The 13,685-nt window shown below is 36.1% G+C and overlaps 2 long non-coding RNA genes across 4 annotated transcripts; one reads left to right on the top strand and one right to left on the bottom strand.

The window, feature by feature from the left end:
* Nucleotides 1–669: 669 nt before the first annotated feature.
* Nucleotides 670–6,395, bottom strand: LOC129450771 (uncharacterized). Of its 3 annotated transcripts, none has more exons than XR_012357623.1 (4): nucleotides 5,778–6,395; nucleotides 3,841–4,408; nucleotides 3,446–3,510; nucleotides 670–3,069 (listed from the first exon to the last, which is right to left on the bottom strand). It is a non-coding gene; the product is annotated as an uncharacterized lncRNA (long non-coding RNA). The 3 variants fall into 3 exon arrangements; XR_012357624.1 differs by having other exon boundaries at nucleotides 671–3,069; nucleotides 3,906–4,408; XR_012357622.1 differs by lacking the exon at nucleotides 3,841–4,408 and having other exon boundaries at nucleotides 671–3,069; nucleotides 5,850–6,136.
* A 1,920-nt stretch (nucleotides 6,396–8,315) lies between these two features.
* On the top strand, nucleotides 8,316–11,051 carry LOC141349675 (uncharacterized). Its single transcript, XR_012357621.1, has 3 exons — nucleotides 8,316–8,809; nucleotides 9,057–9,179; nucleotides 10,717–11,051. It is a non-coding gene; the product is annotated as an uncharacterized lncRNA (long non-coding RNA).
* The last annotated feature ends 2,634 nt before the right edge of the window (nucleotides 11,052–13,685 follow it).

The raw sequence follows: 13,685 nt of genomic DNA, 5'->3' as shown, positions 1-13,685 counted from the left end.
CATGAGCAAGGAACAAATGCTAATAACAGAACTCACTTTTACGACTAATGCTCAATTGAACACTAGGTTACTAGTAAGATTAGTCTGTTATCTCTGTGTGTGTGTGTGTGTGTGTGTGTGCGCTTTAAAGTTTTTTCAGACACAACATATTTAATACCTAGAGTTCTCTATGAAACATAATTTATACCACAGGGCTGTTTAATACTTCATTCTGATTGGCTGACAAACGCTCTAGTGGTGTGTGTTATTTTTCAGTAAACGCACAACTTTGAAGTACAGGTCTGTCGACCGTATTAGTTCCATATCACTAAGTTTAACTGAAAAAGTAGATTATTTAATTTAATCAAATAAAGCATAAATATATGTGTGGTCGTGAAAGAAATGCATTGAAAAGAATGAAAAAATAAATGCACAAAAATAAACACTGATTACTTGTTGATTCCTGATAATATAAAACTAGAACAAATGAATACATAAGTACTGAAGAAAAGAAAATAAAGGCCTTAATATTGACAGGCCAACTTGTTCACATTGTTCTCATAACTGCAAACACAAGTTCTCTTTTGTATACAATGCACAAATTTAAGATGGGTCTGTATGCGGACTGCAAGACAGGGGTGTAACTTGATGTTGTCCAAATCACACAGAACCAAGCTAGATGTCTAATGATACAGCAAACAACATCTCTCAACATTTGGGCTTTGCTGTATCTGGGTGATTTTCACGAAAACTTGGTTTTAAAAATGTCAAGAATGAAAATGTAAAAATTGCTTAAATTTACTTTTTTCCCACCAGACATTGAAAAACAAAGTCTGGAGTAAATGGGAACATTAACTTAAAAACTTTTACTTATCATTTAACACTTTCTGTAACATAATTTAAAAAATAAGTCCTAAAAAATCTCATTACCGCAACAGTCAGAAAACATCAACACTGACATATTTTCAAAATGACATGACAAACCTGAAAGAACATAATTTGGAGATTCTGCACATGCATTTAAAATCAAAGTATTATGCTTCTATTAATTAAATTAACATTTAATAAGGTTCTGTTGCGGTAATGATAATCAAAATGTCGTGTAAGACAATATTTCAAATTAACTGTAAAAAAAATGATCTTACCTGGTAGCCATCTTGAAGTAACTGGTCCATGTGCTTGGTCACTCAAAATCAAACTTTATCAAAATTCTGTATGTGTGCTTAAACTGTTCTCAAAAAGTGTTGCGGAGGATGAGAACATCAGGCATGGACACATCATTTTCCTAATTTTACTTCATTATTATTATACATGAATATTCAGTAAATATTTTTTCTGTCATCTAAAGTAGTCTAGCAAAACATCCATTTATTTTTTTTCTTAATATTTTTGTGTTAATTTGATTAAATTACAACATAACGCATGTTCAAACACAGCCGGACACATTGCGGTAATGAGAATTTCAGCAGAAAATGAGATAAAATGTACAATTATAAATTCTTATGTTGAAATCACACATTGTGCAAGGTAGAACACAGTATTGTGTTAATTCTGATGCTTTTTAATGTTACTATATTACACATTTTAAAGCTAAAATCATAGTGCCGTGGTGTTTCAATGGTTTCGTGAGAATCACCCATCTATTCTAGGTAAAACCCTGCATGAAGTCGAGTAAATGTAAAAAGCAATGAATGTATAAGAACACTGTGGACATTTCTTTTTTTTTTAAAAAAGAGCATGACTCGTAATACACAATACAATTTCAATTAATTCATCCTTTACCAGACTTTCTTTGAGATGTGTGTAGAACATAATGGGCCAGTTTCTCTGACAGGGCTTATCCTAGTCCCAGACTAAAATACATATTTGAGCTGCCTTTATTAAAAAACATCTTGTACTAACATATCTTAACATAAATCAGTACCATTGTTTTGTCTCAAGATGCACACACGTATTGTTTTTTGTAAGGTTTGTTTGCACCTAAATGTTCTAATATAACTAAAGACTAGTCCTGGATTAATCTAAACCCCGTCTTGGAAACTGCCCCCATACACTCTAAAAATGGTTGGGTTAAAAACAACCCAATTGGCAACCCAGCGCTGGGTAAATATTGGACAGAACACATGCTGGGTTAAAGTAACCCAACACGTTGGGTAACACATTTTAACCCAGCAGGTTGGGTTGTTGAGAAAACCCAACATGTAGTCATTTTAACCATTTATGGGATTAATATTCTGGGTTTTTTGGGTTATTCTTGCTGGGTTATTTTTATCATGTGCTTTATTGTAAATCAAGACCATTGTTAACAGCAAATAAATGTTTATTTGATTGCAAAATAACTACAAACTCTTACATTTTTACAGTTGGAAGTTGCAAAATCATTTAAAGGACTGCTTACTGACCCAAGTATAAATATATTTATAAAATATCATAAATTATGCACATTGAAGTAACAATGTAACAGGTTGAATCAATTCGTTTGAATTTAAGACAGAATTTGTAATTTTACAGTATATATATGAAATACTGAAATGTACATAAACAAAACTACAGCAGTGTAAAAAAGAAACAATGTAATTGTTAAATTAAAAGTAAAATCATTCATAGATGTGTAAAGTTTTTTTAAAGAACAAATGTTTTAAGTTTCACAGAATGGAATGTATTTGACTTAAAACACTTCATTTATTAAAGTTACTTGTTGCGAACAAAGATGTACAAAGGAATCGAACAGCAGGGGATTCATCCATTTGAAAAATGACAGACTACAGGAATTCCCATAGAAGCACATTGCCTGGGGTATTTATTTTTTTAAGCACTTAAAATGCCTTTAAACCAGAGACTGTAAAAAATATGCAAGTAGTGTCCGTGACGTCACCTATTGGTTTGTGAAGAGCATTTTTGAAGCTTAAAGTAGGCGGTGCGTGCCGTCGCCATCTTGGCCGAATTGCAGTTTAAGTCACTTCCCTATTCAGAGAGACTGATTGAGAAAAAAGATTGAGAGATCTGCTGCATGTTTCCCATGGCCAGGACGAAAGGAAAGGGTTTCGAGGATTCTGTCCAGAGAAGAAATTCCACCACATTTGTTGCAATCTACAAAAGAGGAAAACACTTTTTAATGGTCTGAACTGAATGATCAGATTTAAGTATTCAGAAAACCATGTGGGCCAAGTGAATTATACATTTTATAAAAATTATAAGGGTTTCATTTGCATCCCTGGCCGCATTACCACCACGTGTGAGATTTTTTTTCCAAAAATGCAATGGCCTGTTGTCAGTTTGCATAAGAATTTGGTGTTACACTCCTTTAACTGTTGTGCCAACAACAAAGGCTGCAAACCACACAGACTGACAAATATGATGATCTGATCTGACTATAAAGAATAAAGTACTGCAGAACTAAAATGTAGCAGATAATTAAGACATTCTAAATATATTTTAAATAGGAATTATTAAATGTTATACTTACTGGCTGAAGTTGTTTGAAGGTCTTGCTAGCCTCATCAATGGATGGACGTTAAAACTCTGCACACTCTAAAAAAAAAAAGAATTGGAAAACAACATCACATCTGATCTCTGCTAAAAACATAACATCTCTGATACAGTATCAGCCACAGATCAGAGGGTTGGTCAATATACATTTGAAATCACAGGAGACAACCCAAAAATATTATGAAATGAATATAAAATAGTAACTAAATACGACTCAATAACACATCTAAATTCATATAACAGTACACATATACATGTTTGTTAACAGATTCCACGCAGCCTCCGTCTTGGTGACAAATACGTTTATGTTTTCAAGTTCATATTCAAACACTTAAATTATTGTTTCATTTTAAAAGAGAGGAACAAGCATACATATAAGACACCAGTTCTTGGAAACGCTGTTTCGTTTTAATTTATCGACGCGTTACCTGCCGTACCGACTGTGAAGTGAATGTGCTTCTTGTCTTTGCCTCAGTGACAGCGTAGACGACGGCTCCGTGATCCTCCGCCGTGGCGCCGCCGGTAAAGTTAACATGTGCTTCTGCTCGCGCCTCGCCCTTTGCGGTCTGTCTTTACATATCGAATGACAAGAAAGCAATTCGTTTGTCGCTAAATTTAATTTAACAGCGTCGCTATCGCTTGTTAAGCTGGGAAAGGGAAAACTATGCGCGTGTGTGACACAAAAAGCCGAAGTGGATTGCGGAGGTCCACTCTGTACCGGTTTTGACTCGCTTTGTTAAAGGCTTACAGAAATTGTCATGAGTTAACGTAATCAACCGTGTGATGGGGATTTTGTAACATCTGTTTTATTAATTTTATTAATATGCCATATCAAACATCTTAGAACGATTATTCAAGTCAATTTGTGTAAGTGGCGATCTGAGGTAACAGTCGTCATTCCTCTAAATTACAGCCGTCGTCTTAGTCAGTATAAATTAACCTCTTACACTCTGAGGCTATTTTGGGGATTTTCGCCTGGATTTGGCCTACCCAATTTCAAAAGCTTTTCATACCCACAAGCAGAGGTGCACATACAAAAGTTTGGTATCATTTTACAGGAAACCCTCTGAAATTACATAAAACACTGTTAAAAGTGCTCAACATGGTTGTATGTGTTGTCAGTCCTCTAATAAACACAAAAATAAATAGGCGCTTTTTGATGTTTTATTTCTAAAGTCTGTATTTAAAAGTGTATAACTCTGGCCCTGAGTGGGAACGAAACCTGCAGACAGTATTATTTGATTCCAGCAATTGCCAGCTTACAGAGGAAAAAGGAATTTTTTCTCTATCATAATAATTGCAAAAGTTATTTTACTCCAACTGATGGGAGGAATAATACGCTTATGGAGTACAATTTGTGCCAAAAAACATTTGAAGTGCTCCCATAACCACATACAGTGGAATAAATGCAATTGCTTTATATCATTTTGCAGAAAACCCTTTGAAGTTACATAAAAAGCTGCTGTTTGTGACAAATAGTGTTATTTATGTGGTTTTTCATATGATAAAATACCAAATTTTCTTTTTTTATGTTGTAAATACTGCCTCTGATAGTGTATAACTCTGGTTCTGGGTGCTCTAGCAGACTGCAGACAGTTCTGGTTGTTACCAGCAGCAGACAGTAAACACCCAAAAAAAGAATGATCTCTTTAGCATGTCGCATTCAAAAGTTATTTTTATTTTACTGAAGTGTGCGAGAATACATTTTTCATATAAATATTAATTTTTTGTTTTGCACATATAATAAAAAGCAAGGGATTATTCATGCACACAACCAAAGAAAATGCTGTGAATGGACTCATTTTTTAGAGTAGGACCTAAGAGAAAAGATGGTGTATCATTTGTGGCTATATGTGCTATCTGAGGCAGTCCACACTCAATTCTCCCATATGTTTACAAAAGACGATTTTTTACATCATTATTCATCCGACGATTGTAGGATATGTGATAATAATAGGACAAAAATAACACTGCAGCCTTATTCCTGAGAGTGAGAGCTTTCATTTGATATAAGACTTGCCCATGTTTGTCATACTTGAAAAATATGAAATATGTGAATATTAAATGATATTAAAAATTATGGGGGGGGATGATAGTGTAAATTAAGTGTAAATAACTTTCTTACAGTGAAACATATCTCAAAGTGATGCATATCTGCAGAAAGTAGACAGTCTAAGCTTTCAAACAGTATCTCATATGTGGTACTGGGTCCATGACAGACCATTAAAAATTAAAGGAATATTTTATATTAAGTCAAAATAAGATAATTCTGGACCCGGTACAGGGTCCACAGAGTCAAACAAGTTAACACGTTGCTGTCTCGCAAAATGTTATAATCTTGTTTATATTCATGAAATGTTCACAAAAACATATAAACTTACCTTGAAACAACTGCTTCAGTGACTCTGTCCTTTCACGAAGACCATTGCTGAGCACATTCAAACATCAAGGGCGCGAAGCACATGAGCCTCTTCAAACAACCCAACATAATAACCCAGCAGTTTTAACCCAACACCTACAAAACTGAAACTACCCAAAAAGTGTTTAAAATGTAAAAAAATAACCCAGCAAAACAACCCAACAGACTCAACCCAGCATTTTGGGTTAAAAAATAACCCAGCCATTTTTAGAGTGTATATTTTATATATTAACACACTTTTTAATAGATTATCAACTCCAGAAACAATAGCAACATGTGTAAGTATTGTATAAAAATGACTTGCAAAAGAAAATATCTGTGAGATCTTATGAAAAACACAATGTGAAAGGTTTAATTTTAAGGACTAGTTAAGTTGCTTGTTCGCTGTTTGTAGATCCTGCTGGGAGGTCAGGGACATGAAGTAACTATGAATAGAGATTGAAACAGACATCTCCTTGAGATTTCTGTACTTAGCAAACTAACTACCATAATATACGCTCAGGGGTTAAATTGGGATTTGTTGGGGGGGGGCTCTGCGGGGAGGGGTACTTCGAGGGGTAACATGTTTAATACTGATTACAGCAAAGCCACTGGTGTGTTTCAAAGACATTCTGGACCTCTGATAGGATTTGATAAGTTTGAGCTTTAAAGCTGTGCCAGAGGTTGACTCCAAATATTTTAAAAAGAGTGTCTGAATTTTAAATGATGCAAATCTATGAGTTTGACACCCTATATCCATTTGTTGCACATGTCATTATGCACAATTGATCAAACTTTAGTTGCGTAAAAGCCCACTGTATATTGTGCAAACATGCAATGAGCTTTTTATAATCATAATTATTTTTTTAAAGGTGACATAGAATGATTGAACGGAGTATTTATCCTTGTTCTGTGATGTGACATGTAGACAAATTTTTTTGGTTAGGGTTAGGGTGGGGGATTTTAAACAAGTGGTTTTGCACCTATTTGGCTCCCCCTACTGGCTTAACTTGCAATCTCATTACTAATTGGCTGACTTTGCTGCCACTCAAAAAATGTAGCCAATTATTTTAAAGTGGAGGGGCAGTGAGATGCCTGTGATGTCATATGCATCAGTTTTTCATATTGGGCCATTTTCTGGCTGACATTTCTAAAAGAGGAATTTCTATGAAACTGAGATGTTTAGCATGTTTGGCACTTTTTATGTTTGTGAATGTGGGTAGACTACCATTATTCAACAAAGACAAGGTAAAAATGGTTTTTCATTCTCTGTCCCCTTTAAATGATGGGAATAGGTGATAATCACCTAGTGGACAATAAAACAGGCAAACAATCCCATACATTTACACTGAAGTATTAAAGGAACAAAATATGCTCATTTTCCAGCTCCCCTAATCATTTTATTTTTACTGTTTTGGAATCCATTCAGCTGATCTTCGGGTTTGGCGCTACCACTTTTAGCATAGCTTAGCATAATCCATTGAATCTGATTAGACCATTAGCATCGGGCAAAAAAATAACCAAAGAGTTTCAATATTTTTCTTTTTAAAACTTGACTCAAGTTGTGATTTTCTAGGCAGATATGGTTAGGGACTATACTCTCATTCTGGCGTAATAATCAAAGACTTTGCTGATGTAACTGCAGCAGGCGTAGTGATATTACGCACTGACCGAAAATAGTCCCCTGGGTTACTTTCAATGGCAGGGGACTATTTTCGGGCAGTGCGTAATATCACAACTTTTCATTTTCTGTGGGTCTTAGTACACAATGTAACAGGGAGCTGGAAAATGAGCATATTTTCAAATAAAAGTGGAGTGTCGCTTTAAGGGATTAGAGCCAAGTGGAGAGACTATAAGACATGAAAGGGCAGTAAACAGCCCTTGACTCACATAACAATGTCCTTGTTATTAAGATTTTGATGTTTGTATAGACAAAGAACAATGTAAAAAATGTAAACAAGAATCTAATCGTGTTCTCGTTGTTTCATGTGGGCCAACTTCTCTGCACATTTTGTATGTTTCTTTTATCTAACAAACCGGATTCAAATCATCAGGTCATTGCATGAGAGCTCCATGAACTGAACTAAGAGTGACATACAACATGTGCAGAGCAGTGGGCCCACGGGTACAGGATTGGAAACCAAGGATTGAAAGGGAAAGTTCACCCAAATATGGAAATTCTGTCATCGTTTACTCACTTTCATGTTGTTCTGAACCTGTATGAGTTTCTTTATTCTGTTGAACACGAAATAAGATATTTGATAAATGATGATAACCACACAGTTGACGATACCCATTGGATTCCATAGTATTTGTTTTTCCTTCTATGGAAGTCAATGGTTGCCGTCAGCTGTGTGCTTACCATCATTTATCACAATATCTTCATTTGTGTTCATCAGAAAAAAGAAACTCACACAGGTCTAGAACAACACGAGAGTGAGTAAATGATGACCGAATTTAATTTTTGGTGAACTATCCCTTTAAGGTATACAGCCATGTCCTGTTAGCGTGGAAACCTATCTCTTCACGGACAGGAATTCAGGTTCAACAAAGCATCTGATTAATGTGTGTCTAAAACATGTTGCATAGCTCCCTGCAGACTATGCGAACCTGGTAACCGCAAACTTGTGTCTGATGTTCCTAAGTAACTGGGCCTGAGGATCCACACTGATCTATTCATGTGAAGCACACAGCTGGGCTGCTGGGAATTCAGTTTCCATTTAGATCAACTCAGTCACACCTGCATCCTTGAGCAACTCTACAAACACCATCACATAGCCAGTGGATTCAATATTACTAATTTATTTCATCTATGAAAAGCTTGTCACATGTTTAACTGTGAAATGACAGCGTTGCTAGGGTATTCTGGGTGGTTGCTATGCTGTTGCTAAGATGGAGCATGGAGTGTTTTGGAGGCTTTTCATCAATTTTGTTGCCCTACAGGTAAAATGAAATAAAAATATTTTTTTAGAAATAAACAATTAACAATTTTGCCCACATTACCCACCGCTACTTTGGGTTATCTAAGGTTAACAATGCCTACAAAGTGACAAGCTTAATTTCACACCCCACATACAGTCAAGTTCCTCTTCATTAGTGTTTCCTCTGTTACTTTACACACATCAACATCAACAACAGGATATAAATAGTAATGAGTAACTTGCTTCTATTTCCTGTAATGACTGCATAGGATCCATTACAGCCAATGGACAAAATTTCTGCTCCTCTGCTGTGACCTCTGGTGAACCGAGCCCATGTCTGAGAATATGACAGCACAATCTGCTTTTCATTCTCTCTGTCAAATCCAAAGCAGGTTTGTGTCATTCACACACGGACAGAGTGACCCTCAATGACAATCAAAGTCAGACTGTCAGGTGGCGTGTTAGGATAAAAACAAAAGTGGTCAAGCTGAGGGAACAAAAGGATAAGCTGCTTTTTGCATAGCCAGCTGATGGCAGCTTAACATAACACTTGATTTCACAGCCGGCCATATGGTGTGTGAGGGAGGACGCTGTTACACATCCCAAAATACTCACTGAACACAGGAAGCGCAGTCTTTTAGTAATATGTATTTATTGTGAAGTTGCTTGGCAACAATGCAAAATTGTTAAAAAAAAACCTTTAGAAATAATGTGAATTAGTAGACGCTTGCACTGATATAGACCTGTGACTAAATACACAGTCACAAAATGTGCCACTATTAATAAACAAGTTGGGAAAGGACACGGACACTTTGGATCGCTGTGTACTAGGAGTCTGTTTAAAGAGAGCGTTCCTGGTTTATATTTCCTCTGTTAAGCATTTGTTCTAGAAGTTCAGATAAAATAAGAGGCGAACCTCTTGTGATTATGTGTAACAGCTTTGAACTTTCCATCTGGAATATAATTTCCCTGCTTAATTCAAGTGTTATTATTCCTTATTAACAGATATTAAAACTGAAGCACCATGTTGAGTGGTCCTGTCGATGCAATCTGATCTTTTGTTTGGTCATGTCTAAGCACTCGCCGTTGAACATTATTATGGTACTACAGTATAACATCAAAGAGATCAAATGTAGGCTAAGTACTTGAGCAAAGATGCTCATTATTATCAAAGAGCACTTCATTACTGCACAATGCTACGTGCATGAGAACACACAGTCTTTGATTTCTTTACATTGTTATCACTCAAAGACAGATTTGTTTTACCTTCATTTAATTCATATGGAAACTATTGCATCACATACATTAGTACTGCCCACCCTGACAGGCGATAATAAGTAACAAATCATGTGATGTGTTATGTGATGTACTGTAAATAAAGCCTATTGGCCCTTTCTGAGAACCTTCACTTGTCAAGCCAGGTCATGAGGACTTTATAGGCCTCTCTTTAATTTTGTTTTTTATGAAAACATGGGACAGATTTAAAGGTTTAATGTGGGGTTTTTAAAGCCATCTAGCAGTAAGATTGCGAATGGCAACCAACCTCAATTTCAAGACGCAATGAGAAGATACGGTAGCTGCCAAAGGACAAACACTTTAAAGGCGCAATATGTAATTTCACTAAACAGCAACAATGCCATAGTTTAAAAAGCATTTTAGTCTTCCGCTTCATGGATCTATAGGAATGGATCGGACAGGACTCACAAATCATGTTGATAGATGATGTAATGAAATAAAGTTTAATAACGGTTACATTATAATGTAACAGCGTGGCTTAATAAAAGCAACAACAGAGCAGCATGCTAAACGCTAATAGCACTACTACAGGCTGCGCAGATTGACATCCAATGTAACAGTACTGCTTTAAAATCGCTCTTGTGATATTTTGCTGTCACTGATGTTAAACACATCTTTTCTTTTCTATGACAGCAGATGCAGAAACCAAGGATAACTCGGACACGACACATTAACAAGTTACCCATTGAACAGGGCTGGAGTGCTGTTTAAAACTGCAAATGATCTAAATTTACTATAAAATTTAACCACAAGAGCTGTGCAATTTATCACCAGTTGTGGGAACATCAAGAGTTTAGTGTATACTGGTTTTGGATAAGGTAGTGTTGTTGCAAGGTCTTTGTGTCAGGTTTTTCAACATTAAGCACTCAGAATAAATGGTAGAAAAGCTGTCACCATGACAATATCCTTTTTAAAGGTCTTATGTACCATTTAAGTACAGATGCACAAAGGTGTACTTTTTGAAAGGTGTACTTCAGTGAGAGTTTTTTTACGGTTATTGCTGACAGTGCGAATCTTAAATGTGCATAGGAATCAACAGTCAATATTTTACACTAGTTTTATAGACATAGTAAAAAAATATGAAATGAATGAATGTCTTAAATCAGGTGGCAGGAAATACTGTAAGCTGTAAAACAATAGAAATCAATGGAAAGTCTTTGGGGTGTTATATGTACTGTATGAGTCAGAGAGAGAGAGAGACAGAGAGAGAGAGAAAGAGAGAGAGTTGAGGTGGTATGACAGGACTTGTTCAACAGGTAGTTCAATATTCAGAGCACCTGTTATCTGTGAGTTCACTTAGATGACTCACAAATCATTCTTAGAAACTGAAGAACACACAAACCCCAACCACCACTGCCTTATACACACACACACACACACACACACACACAAATTCACTGACGCACATCCTCACACCCATCTTATTTGCATTTTAACTGGTTGCCAGTTTGAGACACTGCTCTGAAATGCTAGTCAACGTTATAGATGATACAATTTTGCACATTACACTCTAAAAACAAACGGTGCTATATAGCACCAAAAGTGGTTCTTTGCTCGTAATCATAGAAGAACCGTTTTTAGTGCCATATAGCACCGGTGAAGCACCTGTGTAGAACCATATAGTGCTATGTAGAACCAAATGTGGTGCTATAGTGGTGCTATATGGCACCTATATGGTTCTACACAGGTGCTTCACTGGTGCTTCACCGGTGCTATATGGCACTAAAAACGGTTCTTCTGTGGTTACGATTCAAATCAATAGTTTTGGTGCTATATAGCACCGTTTGTTTTTTTAGAGTGTATGCTTTGCATTGATGTCTGGATTAATGTATTGATTTCTTGGATCTGTGGACAGACTTGCAGCCAATTTATTCATTATTTCAGTCCATTTTGATTACTAAACAGCATTACAATACAGGAAAACAAATGCAGTCATTCGATGAAGGTAAAGGGGTAGCAGTGTTATCTCACAGCAAGAAGGCTCACGGTTCAAACCCTGCCTGGGTCAGAAAGCCTTTCTTTTTGGAGTTTACATGTGTCAGCGTGAATATGATCCCCCAATGAGTGTATAGATCACTTAAGGTTCCCTCAATTTATGTGAAATATCTGTGTAGATTAGCTGATAAATACAACCATAAATGCTGGAATGGTGTTACAGTAAGAATAAATACATAGATAAAGGTAAGAAACACTCTAGGCACTGTTGATTTGTTTGAAAATAATCACGTATGTGAGAAATCCAAGAGAGATGTGGATAGACAGACCAGCAAGCAATTTTGGCTAAAACAAGGCAAAATTTGCACTGCCAATGAAAGTCTAATAGACGTCTAACCGTAGCCCATGAATAGACAATGCGTGTAGGTTTAGAACATGTTAAAGAAATGAAAGCAAACACCTTGAACACCTGTTGACTTTGCTGACATGATGGAATATCGTACATCTACGAGTTATTTTGGCAAAAACAACATATAACCACATTTAAGGTTATTTAGGGCAGTGGTTTTCAAACTGGGGGCCGGGACCCCCAGGGAGGCCGCGAGATGGTGCCAGGGGGCCCCAATTTTATGAAATACATTAGTTTATCGTGAATTCTGTGTAATTAAATTAAAAAAAAATAAGGTTACTAACCAAAAGCACTATTTTTTTGTATAATTTAATGTTTTTTATTAAAATGTTGAGTTTTAGAACAGTTTTTTGTCACAAATTTTCTTTGGGGGGCCGCGAAGGAATGCACCGTACACAAGGGGGGCCGCAGGCTGAAAAAGTTTGGGAACCACTGTTTAGGGTATAAGTGGGTTACTCATAGCCGGAATATATTGGGTCTATCGTTAGCTGTCTCGGTTTTTGCATCTTAGGAAAAGCTTCATACAACAATCTTAATCCTTACTCTAAGTACCTGTCTCAGTGACTTATAATTAACCATTTGGTTACATGTGCGCCAATGTCTGTAGCAGTGTGTGATGCTAACATCTTAAAAACGGAAAACATCTCACACATAGTTTAGGGGGCAGTAAAATTTAAGGGCTTGTTTATTATTATTATTATTTTAAATAGACTAGCTATATCACGGCCACAACTATGATTTGCTATTTGCTAGTGAGTTACAGGTGGTATTACAGGACATTCTCAATCCAGACAGTATATAATGTGATGGAAGGAAGAGTCATCATAATTGTTGCTGTTGTTCTCCATTGATCTGCCTTGTCATTCTACAAATCCCATAATCCTCCACGGGAGCCATCTCATGCACTCCATCACCCCATCATAAGGCCTATTATATCGCCTGCACAAAAAAGGGAGCTCTGAAACTTCAGAGAGAGCGAAACTGAGGCCGGAATTTAAACCCCCCCCCCAACAGAACTGCACATAGGATGAAAGATTTTTATTCGTCAAATACACAATTATATAGATCATAGAGTATATAACCAGCAGTGAAATGTAAGTCATTTCTGCTTCATGGACAGTGCAATTACTAAATATAACACAAATGAAAATATAACATAAAAATAGGTATGAAAGAACGAAATAAAAGTAAACAATAAAAATATATATTAAAAGATGTATACTGTAGAATGAAATAATAATGCATAAAGGTATACTGT

Source organism: Misgurnus anguillicaudatus, chromosome 15 (genome assembly GCF_027580225.2).
Source record: "Misgurnus anguillicaudatus chromosome 15, ASM2758022v2, whole genome shotgun sequence".
Taxonomy (NCBI): domain Eukaryota; kingdom Metazoa; phylum Chordata; class Actinopteri; order Cypriniformes; family Cobitidae; genus Misgurnus; species Misgurnus anguillicaudatus.
This window is presented reverse-complemented; position numbering and strand designations above follow the sequence as displayed.